Raw genomic sequence first — 14,228 nt, forward strand, 5'->3', positions numbered from 1 at the left:
AATGAAATTCATCCAGAATCATTCCTATAGATGAATTGAACCTATCCCTATGTCATTGAAATTTTTGATGTACGAATTTGGACTGGTAACCATCGCGATTAAAAAACGCGATAAAATTTGAAAAACATCATTCTTACAGATGAATTGAACCTATCTCTAAGGCATTGAAATGTTTCATCTACGAAATTGGACTGGTAACCATCGTGATTGAAAAAAAATGTCAAGAAATTTGTTATTGAAAACAAACTATCCATCGCCAACGACATCCCGTATTCCCAAGCGGTCACCCTTCCAAGTACTAACGGGACTCGACGTAACTTAACTTCTGGGAGCTGACGAGACCAGGTGCGTTCTACGTGATATGGCCGTTGACATTCAAAAATGAAAATTTACCCTCCCAGTCCCAATGGATGAATAGAAAATCACTTCAAAGTGACAGAAATGTTTGTTCATTGAATTTGGACTGGTAACCATCGCGAATAAAAAGCGCGATCAACTTTGAAAAACTCGCAATGAAATTCATCCAGAATCATTCCTATAGATGAATTGAACCTATCCCTATGTCATTGAAATTTTTGATGTACGAATTTGGACTGGTAACCATCGCGATTAAAAAACGCGATAAAATTTGACAAACTCTCAATGGAATTGATCCAGAATCATTCTTATAGATGAATTGAACCTATCTCTAAGGCATTGAAATGTTTCATCTACGAAATTGGACTGGTAACCATCGTGATTGAAAAAAAATGTCAAGAAATTTGTTATTGAAAACAAACTATCCGTCGCCAACGACATCCCGTATTCCCAAGCGGTAACCCTTCCAAGTACTAACGGGACTCGACGTAACTTAACTTCTGGGAGCTGACGAGACCAGGTGCGTTCTACGTGATATGGCCGTTGACATTCAAAAATGAAAATTTACCCTCCCAGTCCCAATGGATGAATAGAAAATCACTTCAAAGTGACAGAAATGTTTGTTCATTGAATTTGGACTGGTACCCATCGCGAATAAAAAGCGCGATCAACTTTGAAAAACTCGCAATGAAATTCATCCAGAATCATTCCTATAGATGAATTGAACCTATCCCTATGTCATTGAAATTTTTGATGTACGAATTTGGACTGGTAACCATCGCGATTAAAAAACGCGATAAAATTTGACAAACTCTCAATGGAATTGATCCAGAATCATTCTTATAGATGAATTGAACCTATCTCTAAGGCATTGAAATGTTTCATCTACGAAATTGGACTGGTAACCATCGTGATTGAAAAAAAATGTCAAGAAATTTGTTATTGAAAACAAACTATCCATCGCCAACGACATCCCGTATTCCCAAGCGGTCACCCTTCCAAGTACTAACGGGACTCGACGTAACTTAACTTCTGGGAGCTGACGAGACCAGGTGCGTTCTACGTGATATGGCCGTTGACATTCAAAAATGAAAATTTACCCTCCCAGTCCCAATGGATGAATAGAAAATCACTTCAAAGTGACAGAAATGTTTGTTCATTGAATTTGGACTGGTACCCATCGCGAATAAAAAGCGCGATCAACTTTGAAAAACTCGCAATGAAATTCATCCAGAATCATTCCTATAGATGAATTGAACCTATCCCTATGTCATTGAAATTTTTGATGTACGAATTTGGACTGGTAACCATCGCGATTAAAAAACGCGATAAAATTTGACAAACTCTCAATGGAATTGATCCAGAATCATTCTTATAGATGAATTGAACCTATCTCTAAGGCATTGAAATGTTTCATCTACGAAATTGGACTGGTAACCATCGTGATTGAAAAAAAATGTCAAGAAATTTGTTATTGAAAACAAACTATCCATCGCCAACGACATCCCGTATTCCCAAGCGGTCACCCTTCCAAGTACTAACGGGACTCGACGTAACTTAACTTCTGGGAGCTGACGAGACCAGGTGCGTTCTACGTGATATGGCCGTTGACATTCAAAAATGAAAATTTACCCTCCCAGTCCCAATGGATGAATAGAAAATCACTTCAAAGTGACAGAAATGTTTGTTCATTGAATTTGGACTGGTAACCATCGCGAATAAAAAGCGCGATCAACTTTGAAAAACTCGCAATGAAATTCATCCAGAATCATTCCTATAGATGAATTGAACCTATCCCTATGTCATTGAAATTTTTGATCTACGAATTTGGACTGGTAACCATCGCGATTAAAAAACGCGATAAAATTTGAAAAACATCATTCTTACAGATGAATTGAACCTATCTCTAAGGCATTGAAATGTTTCATCTACGAAATTGGACTGGTAACCATCGTGATTGAAAAAAAATGTCAAGAAATTTGTTATTGAAAACAAACTATCCATCGCCAACGACATCCCGTATTCCCAAGCGGTCACCCTTCCAAGTACTAACGGGACTCGACGTAACTTAACTTCTGGGAGCTGACGAGACCAGGTGCGTTCTACGTGATATGGCCGTTGACATTCAAAAATGAAAATTTACCCTCCCAGTCCCAATGGATGAATAGAAAATCACTTCAAAGTGACAGAAATGTTTGTTCATTGAATTTGGACTGGTAACCATCGCGAATAAAAAGCGCGATCAACTTTGAAAAACTCGCAATGAAATTCATCCAGAATCATTCCTATAGATGAATTGAACCTATCCCTATGTCATTGAAATTTTTGATCTACGAATTTGGACTGGTAACCATCGCGATTAAAAAACGCGATAAAATTTGAAAAACATCATTCTTACAGATGAATTGAACCTATCTCTAAGGCATTGAAATGTTTCATCTACGAAATTGGACTGGTAACCATCGTGATTGAAAAAAAATGTCAAGAAATTTGTTATTGAAAACAAACTATCCATCGCCAACGACATCCCGTATTCCCAAGCGGTCACCCTTCCAAGTACTAACGGGACTCGACGTAACTTAACTTCTGGGAGCTGACGAGACCAGGTGCGTTCTACGTGATATGGCCGTTGACATTCAAAAATGAAAATTTACCCTCCCAGTCCCAATGGATGAATAGAAAATCACTTCAAAGTGACAGAAATGTTTGTTCATTGAATTTGGACTGGTAACCATCGCGAATAAAAAGCGCGATCAACTTTGAAAAACTCGCAATGAAATTCATCCAGAATCATTCCTATAGATGAATTGAACCTATCCCTATGTCATTGAAATTTTTGATGTACGAATTTGGACTGGTAACCATCGCGATTAAAAAACGCGATAAAATTTGACAAACTCTCAATGGAATTGATCCAGAATCATTCTTATAGATGAATTGAACCTATCTCTAAGGCATTGAAATGTTTCATCTACGAAATTGGACTGGTAACCATCGTGATTGAAAAAAAATGTCAAGAAATTTGTTATTGAAAACAAACTATCCGTCGCCAACGACATCCCGTATTCCCAAGCGGTAACCCTTCCAAGTACTAACGGGACTCGACGTAACTTAACTTCTGGGAGCTGACGAGACCAGGTGCGTTCTACGTGATATGGCCGTTGACATTCAAAAATGAAAATTTACCCTCCCAGTCCCAATGGATGAATAGAAAATCACTTCAAAGTGACAGAAATGTTTGTTCATTGAATTTGGACTGGTACCCATCGCGAATAAAAAGCGCGATCAACTTTGAAAAACTCGCAATGAAATTCATCCAGAATCATTCCTATAGATGAATTGAACCTATCCCTATGTCATTGAAATTTTTGATGTACGAATTTGGACTGGTAACCATCGCGATTAAAAAACGCGATAAAATTTGACAAACTCTCAATGGAATTGATCCAGAATCATTCTTATAGATGAATTGAACCTATCTCTAAGGCATTGAAATGTTTCATCTACGAAATTGGACTGGTAACCATCGTGATTGAAAAAAAATGTCAAGAAATTTGTTATTGAAAACAAACTATCCATCGCCAACGACATCCCGTATTCCCAAGCGGTCACCCTTCCAAGTACTAACGGGACTCGACGTAACTTAACTTCTGGGAGCTGACGAGACCAGGTGCGTTCTACGTGATATGGCCGTTGACATTCAAAAATGAAAATTTACCCTCCCAGTCCCAATGGATGAATAGAAAATAACTTCAAAGTGACAGAAATGTTTGTTCATTGAATTTGGACTGGTAACCATCGCGAATAAAAAGCGCGATCAACTTTGAAAAACTCGCAATGAAATTCATCCAGAATCATTCCTATAGATGAATTGAACCTATCCCTATGTCATTGAAATTTTTGATGTACGAATTTGGACTGGTAACCATCGCGATTAAAAAACGCGATAAAATTTGAAAAACATCATTCTTACAGATGAATTGAACCTATCTCTAAGGCATTGAAATGTTTCATCTACGAAATTGGACTGGTAACCATCGTGATTGAAAAAAAATGTCAAGAAATTTGTTATTGAAAACAAACTATCCATCGCCAACGACATCCCGTATTCCCAAGCGGTCACCCTTCCAAGTACTAACGGGACTCGACGTAACTTAACTTCTGGGAGCTGACGAGACCAGGTGCGTTCTACGTGATATGGCCGTTGACATTCAAAAATGAAAATTTACCCTCCCAGTCCCAATGGATGAATAGAAAATCACTTCAAAGTGACAGAAATGTTTGTTCATTGAATTTGGACTGGTAACCATCGCGAATAAAAAGCGCGATCAACTTTGAAAAACTCGCAATGAAATTCATCCAGAATCATTCCTATAGATGAATTGAACCTATCCCTATGTCATTGAAATTTTTGATCTACGAATTTGGACTGGTAACCATCGCGATTAAAAAACGCGATAAAATTTGACAAACTCTCAATGGAATTGATCCAGAATCATTCTTATAGATGAATTGAACCTATCTCTAAGGCATTGAAATGTTTCATCTACGAAATTGGACTGGTAACCATCGTGATTGAAAAAAAATGTCAAGAAATTTGTTATTGAAAACAAACTATCCATCGCCAACGACATCCCGTATTCCCAAGCGGTCACCCTTCCAAGTACTAACGGGACTCGACGTATCTTAACTTCTGGGAGCTGACGAGACCAGGTGCGTTCTACGTGATATGGCCGTTGACATTCAAAAATGAAAATTTACCCTCCCAGTCCCAATGGATGAATAGAAAATCACTTCAAAGTGACAGAAATGTTTGTTCATTGAATTTGGACTGGTAACCATCGCGAATAAAAAGCGCGATCAACTTTGAAAAACTCGCAATGAAATTCATCCAGAATCATTCCTATAGATGAATTGAACCTATCCCTATGTCATTGAAATTTTTGATGTACGAATTTGGACTGGTAACCATCGCGATTAGAAAACGCGATAAAATTTGAAAAACATCATTCTTACAGATGAATTGAACCTATCTCTAAGGCATTGAAATGTTTCATCTACGAAATTGGACTGGTAACCATCGTGATTGAAAAAAAATGTCAAGAAATTTGTTATTGAAAACAAACTATCCATCGCCAACGACATCCCGTATTCCCAAGCGGTCACCCTTCCAAGTACTAACGGGACTCGACGTAACTTAACTTCTGGGAGCTGACGAGACCAGGTGCGTTCTACGTGATATGGCCGTTGACATTCAAAAATGAAAATTTACCCTCCCAGTCCCAATGGATGAATAGAAAATCACTTCAAAGTGACAGAAATGTTTGTTCATTGAATTTGGACTGGTAACCATCGCGAATAAAAAGCGCGATCAACTTTGAAAAACTCGCAATGAAATTCATCCAGAATCATTCCTATAGATGAATTGAACCTATCCCTATGTCATTGAAATTTTTGATGTACGAATTTGGACTGGTAACCATCGCGATTAAAAAACGCGATAAAATTTGACAAACTCTCAATGGAATTGATCCAGAATCATTCTTATAGATGAATTGAACCTATCTCTAAGGCATTGAAATGTTTCATCTACGAAATTGGACTGGTAACCATCGTGATTGAAAAAAAATGTCAAGAAATTTGTTATTGAAAACAAACTATCCGTCGCCAACGACATCCCGTATTCCCAAGCGGTAACCCTTCCAAGTACTAACGGGACTCGACGTAACTTAACTTCTGGGAGCTGACGAGACCAGGTGCGTTCTACGTGATATGGCCGTTGACATTCAAAAATGAAAATTTACCCTCCCAGTCCCAATGGATGAATAGAAAATCACTTCAAAGTGACAGAAATGTTTGTTCATTGAATTTGGACTGGTACCCATCGCGAATAAAAAGCGCGATCAACTTTGAAAAACTCGCAATGAAATTCATCCAGAATCATTCCTATAGATGAATTGAACCTATCCCTATGTCATTGAAATTTTTGATGTACGAATTTGGACTGGTAACCATCGCGATTAAAAAACGCGATAAAATTTGACAAACTCTCAATGGAATTGATCCAGAATCATTCTTATAGATGAATTGAACCTATCTCTAAGGCATTGAAATGTTTCATCTACGAAATTGGACTGGTAACCATCGTGATTGAAAAAAAATGTCAAGAAATTTGTTATTGAAAACAAACTATCCATCGCCAACGACATCCCGTATTCCCAAGCGGTCACCCTTCCAAGTACTAACGGGACTCGACGTAACTTAACTTCTGGGAGCTGACGAGACCAGGTGCGTTCTACGTGATATGGCCGTTGACATTCAAAAATGAAAATTTACCCTCCCAGTCCCAATGGATGAATAGAAAATCACTTCAAAGTGACAGAAATGTTTGTTCATTGAATTTGGACTGGTACCCATCGCGAATAAAAAGCGCGATCAACTTTGAAAAACTCGCAATGAAATTCATCCAGAATCATTCCTATAGATGAATTGAACCTATCCCTATGTCATTGAAATTTTTGATGTACGAATTTGGACTGGTAACCATCGCGATTAAAAAACGCGATAAAATTTGACAAACTCTCAATGGAATTGATCCAGAATCATTCTTATAGATGAATTGAACCTATCTCTAAGGCATTGAAATGTTTCATCTACGAAATTGGACTGGTAACCATCGTGATTGAAAAAAAATGTCAAGAAATTTGTTATTGAAAACAAACTATCCGTCGCCAACGACATCCCGTATTCCCAAGCGGTAACCCTTCCAAGTACTAACGGGACTCGACGTAACTTAACTTCTGGGAGCTGACGAGACCAGGTGCGTTCTACGTGATATGGCCGTTGACATTCAAAAATGAAAATTTACCCTCCCAGTCCCAATGGATGAATAGAAAATCACTTCAAAGTGACAGAAATGTTTGTTCATTGAATTTGGACTGGTAACCATCGCGAATAAAAAGCGCGATCAACTTTGAAAAACTCGCAATGAAATTCATCCAGAATCATTCCTATAGATGAATTGAACCTATCCCTATGTCATTGAAATTTTTGATCTACGAATTTGGACTGGTAACCATCGCGATTAAAAAACGCGATAAAATTTGACAAACTCTCAATGGAATTGATCCAGAATCATTCTTATAGATGAATTGAACCTATCTCTAAGGCATTGAAATGTTTCATCTACGAAATTGGACTGGTAACCATCGTGATTGAAAAAAAATGTCAAGAAATTTGTTATTGAAAACAAACTATCCATCGCCAACGACATCCCGTATTCCCAAGCGGTCACCCTTCCAAGTACTAACGGGACTCGACGTAACTTAACTTCTGGGAGCTGACGAGACCAGGTGCGTTCTACGTGATATGGCCGTTGACATTCAAAAATGAAAATTTACCCTCCCACTCCCAATGGATGAATAGAAAATCACTTCAAAGTGACAGAAATGTTTGTTCATTGAATTTGGACTGGTAACCATCGCGAATAAAAAGCGCGATCAACTTTGAAAAACTCGCAATGAAATTCATCCAGAATCATTCCTATAGATGAATTGAACCTATCCCTATGTCATTGAAATTTTTGATCTACGAATTTGGACTGGTAACCATCGCGATTAAAAAACGCGATAAAATTTGACAAACTCTCAATGGAATTGATCCAGAATCATTCTTATAGATGAATTGAACCTATCTCTAAGGCATTGAAATGTTTCATCTACGAAATTGGACTGGTAACCATCGTGATTGAAAAAAAATGTCAAGAAATTTGTTATTGAAAACAAACTATCCATCGCCAACGACATCCCGTATTCCCAAGCGGTCACCCTTCCAAGTACTAACGGGACTCGACGTAACTTAACTTCTGGGAGCTGACGAGACCAGGTGCGTTCTACGTGATATGGCCGTTGACATTCAAAAATGAAAATTTACCCTCCCAGTCCCAATGGATGAATAGAAAATCACTTCAAAGTGACAGAAATGTTTGTTCATTGAATTTGGACTGGTAACCATCGCGAATAAAAAGCGCGATCAACTTTGAAAAACTCGCAATGAAATTCATCCAGAATCATTCCTATAGATGAATTGAACCTATCCCTATGTCATTGAAATTTTTGATCTACGAATTTGGACTGGTTACCATCGCGATTAAAAAACGCGATAAAATTTGACAAACTCTCAATGGAATTGATCCAGAATCATTCTTATAGATGAATTGAACCTATCTCTAAGGCATTGAAATGTTTCATCTACGAAATTGGACTGGTAACCATCGTGATTGAAAAAAAATGTCAAGAAATTTGTTATTGAAAACAAACTATCCATCGCCAACGACATCCCGTATTCCCAAGCGGTCACCCTTCCAAGTACTAACGGGACTCGACGTAACTTAACTTCTGGGAGCTGACGAGACCAGGTGCGTTCTACGTGATATGGCCGTTGACATTCAAAAATGAAAATTTACCCTCCCAGTCCCAATGGATGAATAGAAAATCACTTCAAAGTGACAGAAATGTTTGTTCATTGAATTTGGACTGGTAACCATCGCGAATAAAAAGCGCGATCAACTTTGAAAAACTCGCAATGAAATTCATCCAGAATCATTCCTATAGATGAATTGAACCTATCCCTATGTCATTGAAATTTTTGATGTACGAATTTGGACTGGTAACCATCGCGATTAAAAAACGCGATAAAATTTGACAAACTCTCAATGGAATTGATCCAGAATCATTCTTATAGATGAATTGAACCTATCTCTAAGGCATTGAAATGTTTCATCTACGAAATTGGACTGGTAACCATCGTGATTGAAAAAAAATGTCAAGAAATTTGTTATTGAAAACAAACTATCCGTCGCCAACGACATCCCGTATTCCCAAGCGGTAACCCTTCCAAGTACTAACGGGACTCGACGTAACTTAACTTCTGGGAGCTGACGAGACCAGGTGCGTTCTACGTGATATGGCCGTTGACATTCAAAAATGAAAATTTACCCTCCCAGTCCCAATGGATGAATAGAAAATCACTTCAAAGTGACAGAAATGTTTGTTCATTGAATTTGGACTGGTACCCATCGCGAATAAAAAGCGCGATCAACTTTGAAAAACTCGCAATGAAATTCATCCAGAATCATTCCTATAGATGAATTGAACCTATCCCTATGTCATTGAAATTTTTGATGTACGAATTTGGACTGGTAACCATCGCGATTAAAAAACGCGATAAAATTTGACAAACTCTCAATGGAATTGATCCAGAATCATTCTTATAGATGAATTGAACCTATCTCTAAGGCATTGAAATGTTTCATCTACGAAATTGGACTGGTAACCATCGTGATTGAAAAAAAATGTCAAGAAATTTGTTATTGAAAACAAACTATCCATCGCCAACGACATCCCGTATTCCCAAGCGGTCACCCTTCCAAGTACTAACGGGACTCGACGTAACTTAACTTCTGGGAGCTGACGAGACCAGGTGCGTTCTACGTGATATGGCCGTTGACATTCAAAAATGAAAATTTACCCTCCCAGTCCCAATGGATGAATAGAAAATCACTTCAAAGTGACAGAAATGTTTGTTCATTGAATTTGGACTGGTACCCATCGCGAATAAAAAGCGCGATCAACTTTGAAAAACTCGCAATGAAATTCATCCAGAATCATTCCTATAGATGAATTGAACCTATCCCTATGTCATTGAAATTTTTGATGTACGAATTTGGACTGGTAACCATCGCGATTAAAAAACGCGATAAAATTTGACAAACTCTCAATGGAATTGATCCAGAATCATTCTTATAGATGAATTGAACCTATCTCTAAGGCATTGAAATGTTTCATCTACGAAATTGGACTGGTAACCATCGTGATTGAAAAAAAATGTCAAGAAATTTGTTATTGAAAACAAACTATCCGTCGCCAACGACATCCCGTATTCCCAAGCGGTAACCCTTCCAAGTACTAACGGGACTCGACGTAACTTAACTTCTGGGAGCTGACGAGACCAGGTGCGTTCTACGTGATATGGCCGTTGACATTCAAAAATGAAAATTTACCCTCCCAGTCCCAATGGATGAATAGAAAATCACTTCAAAGTGACAGAAATGTTTGTTCATTGAATTTGGACTGGTAACCATCGCGAATAAAAAGCGCGATCAACTTTGAAAAACTCGCAATGAAATTCATCCAGAATCATTCCTATAGATGAATTGAACCTATCCCTATGTCATTGAAATTTTTGATCTACGAATTTGGACTGGTAACCATCGCGATTAAAAAACGCGATAAAATTTGACAAACTCTCAATGGAATTGATCCAGAATCATTCTTATAGATGAATTGAACCTATCTCTAAGGCATTGAAATGTTTCATCTACGAAATTGGACTGGTAACCATCGTGATTGAAAAAAAATGTCAAGAAATTTGTTATTGAAAACAAACTATCCATCGCCAACGACATCCCGTATTCCCAAGCGGTCACCCTTCCAAGTACTAACGGGACTCGACGTAACTTAACTTCTGGGAGCTGACGAGACCAGGTGCGTTCTACGTGATATGGCCGTTGACATTCAAAAATGAAAATTTACCCTCCCACTCCCAATGGATGAATAGAAAATCACTTCAAAGTGACAGAAATGTTTGTTCATTGAATTTGGACTGGTAACCATCGCGAATAAAAAGCGCGATCAACTTTGAAAAACTCGCAATGAAATTCATCCAGAATCATTCCTATAGATGAATTGAACCTATCCCTATGTCATTGAAATTTTTGATCTACGAATTTGGACTGGTAACCATCGCGATTAAAAAACGCGATAAAATTTGACAAACTCTCAATGGAATTGATCCAGAATCATTCTTATAGATGAATTGAACCTATCTCTAAGGCATTGAAATGTTTCATCTACGAAATTGGACTGGTAACCATCGTGATTGAAAAAAAATGTCAAGAAATTTGTTATTGAAAACAAACTATCCATCGCCAACGACATCCCGTATTCCCAAGCGGTCACCCTTCCAAGTACTAACGGGACTCGACGTAACTTAACTTCTGGGAGCTGACGAGACCAGGTGCGTTCTACGTGATATGGCCGTTGACATTCAAAAATGAAAATTTACCCTCCCAGTCCCAATGGATGAATAGAAAATCACTTCAAAGTGACAGAAATGTTTGTTCATTGAATTTGGACTGGTAACCATCGCGAATAAAAAGCGCGATCAACTTTGAAAAACTCGCAATGAAATTCATCCAGAATCATTCCTATAGATGAATTGAACCTATCCCTATGTCATTGAAATTTTTGATCTACGAATTTGGACTGGTTACCATCGCGATTAAAAAACGCGATAAAATTTGACAAACTCTCAATGGAATTGATCCAGAATCATTCTTATAGATGAATTGAACCTATCTCTAAGGCATTGAAATGTTTCATCTACGAAATTGGACTGGTAACCATCGTGATTGAAAAAAAATGTCAAGAAATTTGTTATTGAAAACAAACTATCCATCGCCAACGACATCCCGTATTCCCAAGCGGTCACCCTTCCAAGTACTAACGGGACTCGACGTAACTTAACTTCTGGGAGCTGACGAGACCAGGTGCGTTCTACGTGATATGGCCGTTGACATTCAAAAATGAAAATTTACCCTCCCAGTCCCAATGGATGAATAGAAAATCACTTCAAAGTGACAGAAATGTTTGTTCATTGAATTTGGACTGGTAACCATCGCGAATAAAAAGCGCGATCAACTTTGAAAAACTCGCAATGAAATTCATCCAGAATCATTCCTATAGATGAATTGAACCTATCCCTATGTCATTGAAATTTTTGATCTACGAATTTGGACTGGTAACCATCGCGATTAAAAAACGCGATAAAATTTGAAAAACATCATTCTTACAGATGAATTGAACCTATCTCTAAGGCATTGAAATGTTTCATCTACGAAATTGGACTGGTAACCATCGTGATTGAAAAAAAATGTCAAGAAATTTGTTATTGAAAACAAACTATCCATCGCCAACGACATCCCGTATTCCCAAGCGGTCACCCTTCCAAGTACTAACGGGACTCGACGTAACTTAACTTCTGGGAGCTGACGAGACCAGGTGCGTTCTACGTGATATGGCCGTTGACATTCAAAAATGAAAATTTACCCTCCCAGTCCCAATGGATGAATAGAAAATCACTTCAAAGTGACAGAAATGTTTGTTCATTGAATTTGGACTGGTAACCATCGCGAATAAAAAGCGCGATCAACTTTGAAAAACTCGCAATGAAATTCATCCAGAATCATTCCTATAGATGAATTGAACCTATCCCTATGTCATTGAAATTTTTGATCTACGAATTTGGACTGGTAACCATCGCGATTAAAAAACGCGATAAAATTTGACAAACTCTCAATGGAATTGATCCAGAATCATTCTTATAGATGAATTGAACCTATCTCTAAGGCATTGAAATGTTTCATCTACGAAATTGGACTGGTAACCATCGTGATTGAAAAAAAATGTCAAGAAATTTGTTATTGAAAACAAACTATCCATCGCCAACGACATCCCGTATTCCCAAGCGGTCACCCTTCCAAGTACTAACGGGACTCGACGTAACTTAACTTCTGGGAGCTGACGAGACCAGGTGCGTTCTACGTGATATGGCCGTTGACATTCAAAAATGAAAATTTACCCTCCCACTCCCAATGGATGAATAGAAAATCACTTCAAAGTGACAGAAATGTTTGTTCATTGAATTTGGACTGGTAACCATCGCGAATAAAAAGCGCGATCAACTTTGAAAAACTCGCAATGAAATTCATCCAGAATCATTCCTATAGATGAATTGAACCTATCCCTATGTCATTGAAATTTTTGATCTACGAATTTGGACTGGTAACCATCGCGATTAAAAAACGCGATAAAATTTGACAAACTCTCAATGGAATTGATCCAGAATCATTCTTATAGATGAATTGAACCTATCTCTAAGGCATTGAAATGTTTCATCTACGAAATTGGACTGGTAACCATCGTGATTGAAAAAAAATGTCAAGAAATTTGTTATTGAAAACAAACTATCCATCGCCAACGACATCCCGTATTCCCAAGCGGTCACCCTTCCAAGTACTAACGGGACTCGACGTAACTTAACTTCTGGGAGCTGACGAGACCAGGTGCGTTCTACGTGATATGGCCGTTGACATTCAAAAATGAAAATTTACCCTCCCAGTCCCAATGGATGAATAGAAAATCACTTCAAAGTGACAGAAATGTTTGTTCATTGAATTTGGACTGGTAACCATCGCGAATAAAAAGCGCGATCAACTTTGAAAAACTCGCAATGAAATTCATCCAGAATCATTCCTATAGATGAATTGAACCTATCCCTATGTCATTGAAATTTTTGATCTACGAATTTGGACTGGTTACCATCGCGATTAAAAAACGCGATAAAATTTGACAAACTCTCAATGGAATTGATCCAGAATCATTCTTATAGATGAATTGAACCTATCTCTAAGGCATTGAAATGTTTCATCTACGAAATTGGACTGGTAACCATCGTGATTGAAAAAAAATGTCAAGAAATTTGTTATTGAAAACAAACTATCCATCGCCAACGACATCCCGTATTCCCAAGCGGTCACCCTTCCAAGTACTAACGGGACTCGACGTAACTTAACTTCTGGGAGCTGACGAGACCAGGTGCGTTCTACGTGATATGGCCGTTGACATTCAAAAATGAAAATTTACCCTCCCAGTCCCAATGGATGAATAGAAAATCACTTCAAAGTGACAGAAATGTTTGTTCATTGAATTTGGACTGGTAACCATCGCGAATAAAAAGCGCGATCAACTTTG

General features: G+C 38.0%; 27 pseudogenes; all 27 read right to left on the reverse strand.

The window, feature by feature from the left end:
- Positions 1 to 254: 254 nt before the first annotated feature.
- On the reverse strand, positions 255 to 373 carry LOC124332370 (annotated as a pseudogene).
- Positions 374 to 786: 413 nt separating this feature from the next.
- LOC124333813 lies at positions 787 to 905 on the reverse strand (annotated as a pseudogene).
- Positions 906 to 1,318: 413 nt separating this feature from the next.
- LOC124332371 lies at positions 1,319 to 1,437 on the reverse strand (annotated as a pseudogene).
- Positions 1,438 to 1,850: 413 nt separating this feature from the next.
- LOC124332372 lies at positions 1,851 to 1,969 on the reverse strand (annotated as a pseudogene).
- A 392-nt stretch (positions 1,970 to 2,361) lies between these two features.
- LOC124332373 lies at positions 2,362 to 2,480 on the reverse strand (annotated as a pseudogene).
- A 392-nt stretch (positions 2,481 to 2,872) lies between these two features.
- LOC124332374 lies at positions 2,873 to 2,991 on the reverse strand (annotated as a pseudogene).
- Positions 2,992 to 3,404: 413 nt separating this feature from the next.
- LOC124333814 lies at positions 3,405 to 3,523 on the reverse strand (annotated as a pseudogene).
- Positions 3,524 to 3,936: 413 nt separating this feature from the next.
- On the reverse strand, positions 3,937 to 4,055 carry LOC124332375 (annotated as a pseudogene).
- Positions 4,056 to 4,447: 392 nt separating this feature from the next.
- Positions 4,448 to 4,566, reverse strand: LOC124332376 (annotated as a pseudogene).
- A 413-nt stretch (positions 4,567 to 4,979) lies between these two features.
- Positions 4,980 to 5,098, reverse strand: LOC124333644 (annotated as a pseudogene).
- Positions 5,099 to 5,490: 392 nt separating this feature from the next.
- On the reverse strand, positions 5,491 to 5,609 carry LOC124332378 (annotated as a pseudogene).
- A 413-nt stretch (positions 5,610 to 6,022) lies between these two features.
- Positions 6,023 to 6,141, reverse strand: LOC124333815 (annotated as a pseudogene).
- Positions 6,142 to 6,554: 413 nt separating this feature from the next.
- Positions 6,555 to 6,673, reverse strand: LOC124332379 (annotated as a pseudogene).
- A 413-nt stretch (positions 6,674 to 7,086) lies between these two features.
- On the reverse strand, positions 7,087 to 7,205 carry LOC124333816 (annotated as a pseudogene).
- Positions 7,206 to 7,618: 413 nt separating this feature from the next.
- Positions 7,619 to 7,737, reverse strand: LOC124332381 (annotated as a pseudogene).
- Positions 7,738 to 8,150: 413 nt separating this feature from the next.
- On the reverse strand, positions 8,151 to 8,269 carry LOC124332382 (annotated as a pseudogene).
- A 413-nt stretch (positions 8,270 to 8,682) lies between these two features.
- On the reverse strand, positions 8,683 to 8,801 carry LOC124332383 (annotated as a pseudogene).
- Positions 8,802 to 9,214: 413 nt separating this feature from the next.
- Positions 9,215 to 9,333, reverse strand: LOC124333817 (annotated as a pseudogene).
- A 413-nt stretch (positions 9,334 to 9,746) lies between these two features.
- On the reverse strand, positions 9,747 to 9,865 carry LOC124332384 (annotated as a pseudogene).
- Positions 9,866 to 10,278: 413 nt separating this feature from the next.
- On the reverse strand, positions 10,279 to 10,397 carry LOC124333818 (annotated as a pseudogene).
- A 413-nt stretch (positions 10,398 to 10,810) lies between these two features.
- On the reverse strand, positions 10,811 to 10,929 carry LOC124332385 (annotated as a pseudogene).
- Positions 10,930 to 11,342: 413 nt separating this feature from the next.
- On the reverse strand, positions 11,343 to 11,461 carry LOC124332386 (annotated as a pseudogene).
- A 413-nt stretch (positions 11,462 to 11,874) lies between these two features.
- On the reverse strand, positions 11,875 to 11,993 carry LOC124332387 (annotated as a pseudogene).
- A 392-nt stretch (positions 11,994 to 12,385) lies between these two features.
- Positions 12,386 to 12,504, reverse strand: LOC124332388 (annotated as a pseudogene).
- A 413-nt stretch (positions 12,505 to 12,917) lies between these two features.
- On the reverse strand, positions 12,918 to 13,036 carry LOC124332390 (annotated as a pseudogene).
- Positions 13,037 to 13,449: 413 nt separating this feature from the next.
- LOC124332391 lies at positions 13,450 to 13,568 on the reverse strand (annotated as a pseudogene).
- Positions 13,569 to 13,981: 413 nt separating this feature from the next.
- Positions 13,982 to 14,100, reverse strand: LOC124332392 (annotated as a pseudogene).
- Between the last annotated feature and the right edge of the window lie 128 nt (positions 14,101 to 14,228).

Source organism: Daphnia pulicaria, chromosome 3, assembly GCF_021234035.1.
Source record: "Daphnia pulicaria isolate SC F1-1A chromosome 3, SC_F0-13Bv2, whole genome shotgun sequence".
Taxonomy (NCBI): Eukaryota; Metazoa; Arthropoda; class Branchiopoda; order Diplostraca; family Daphniidae; genus Daphnia; species Daphnia pulicaria.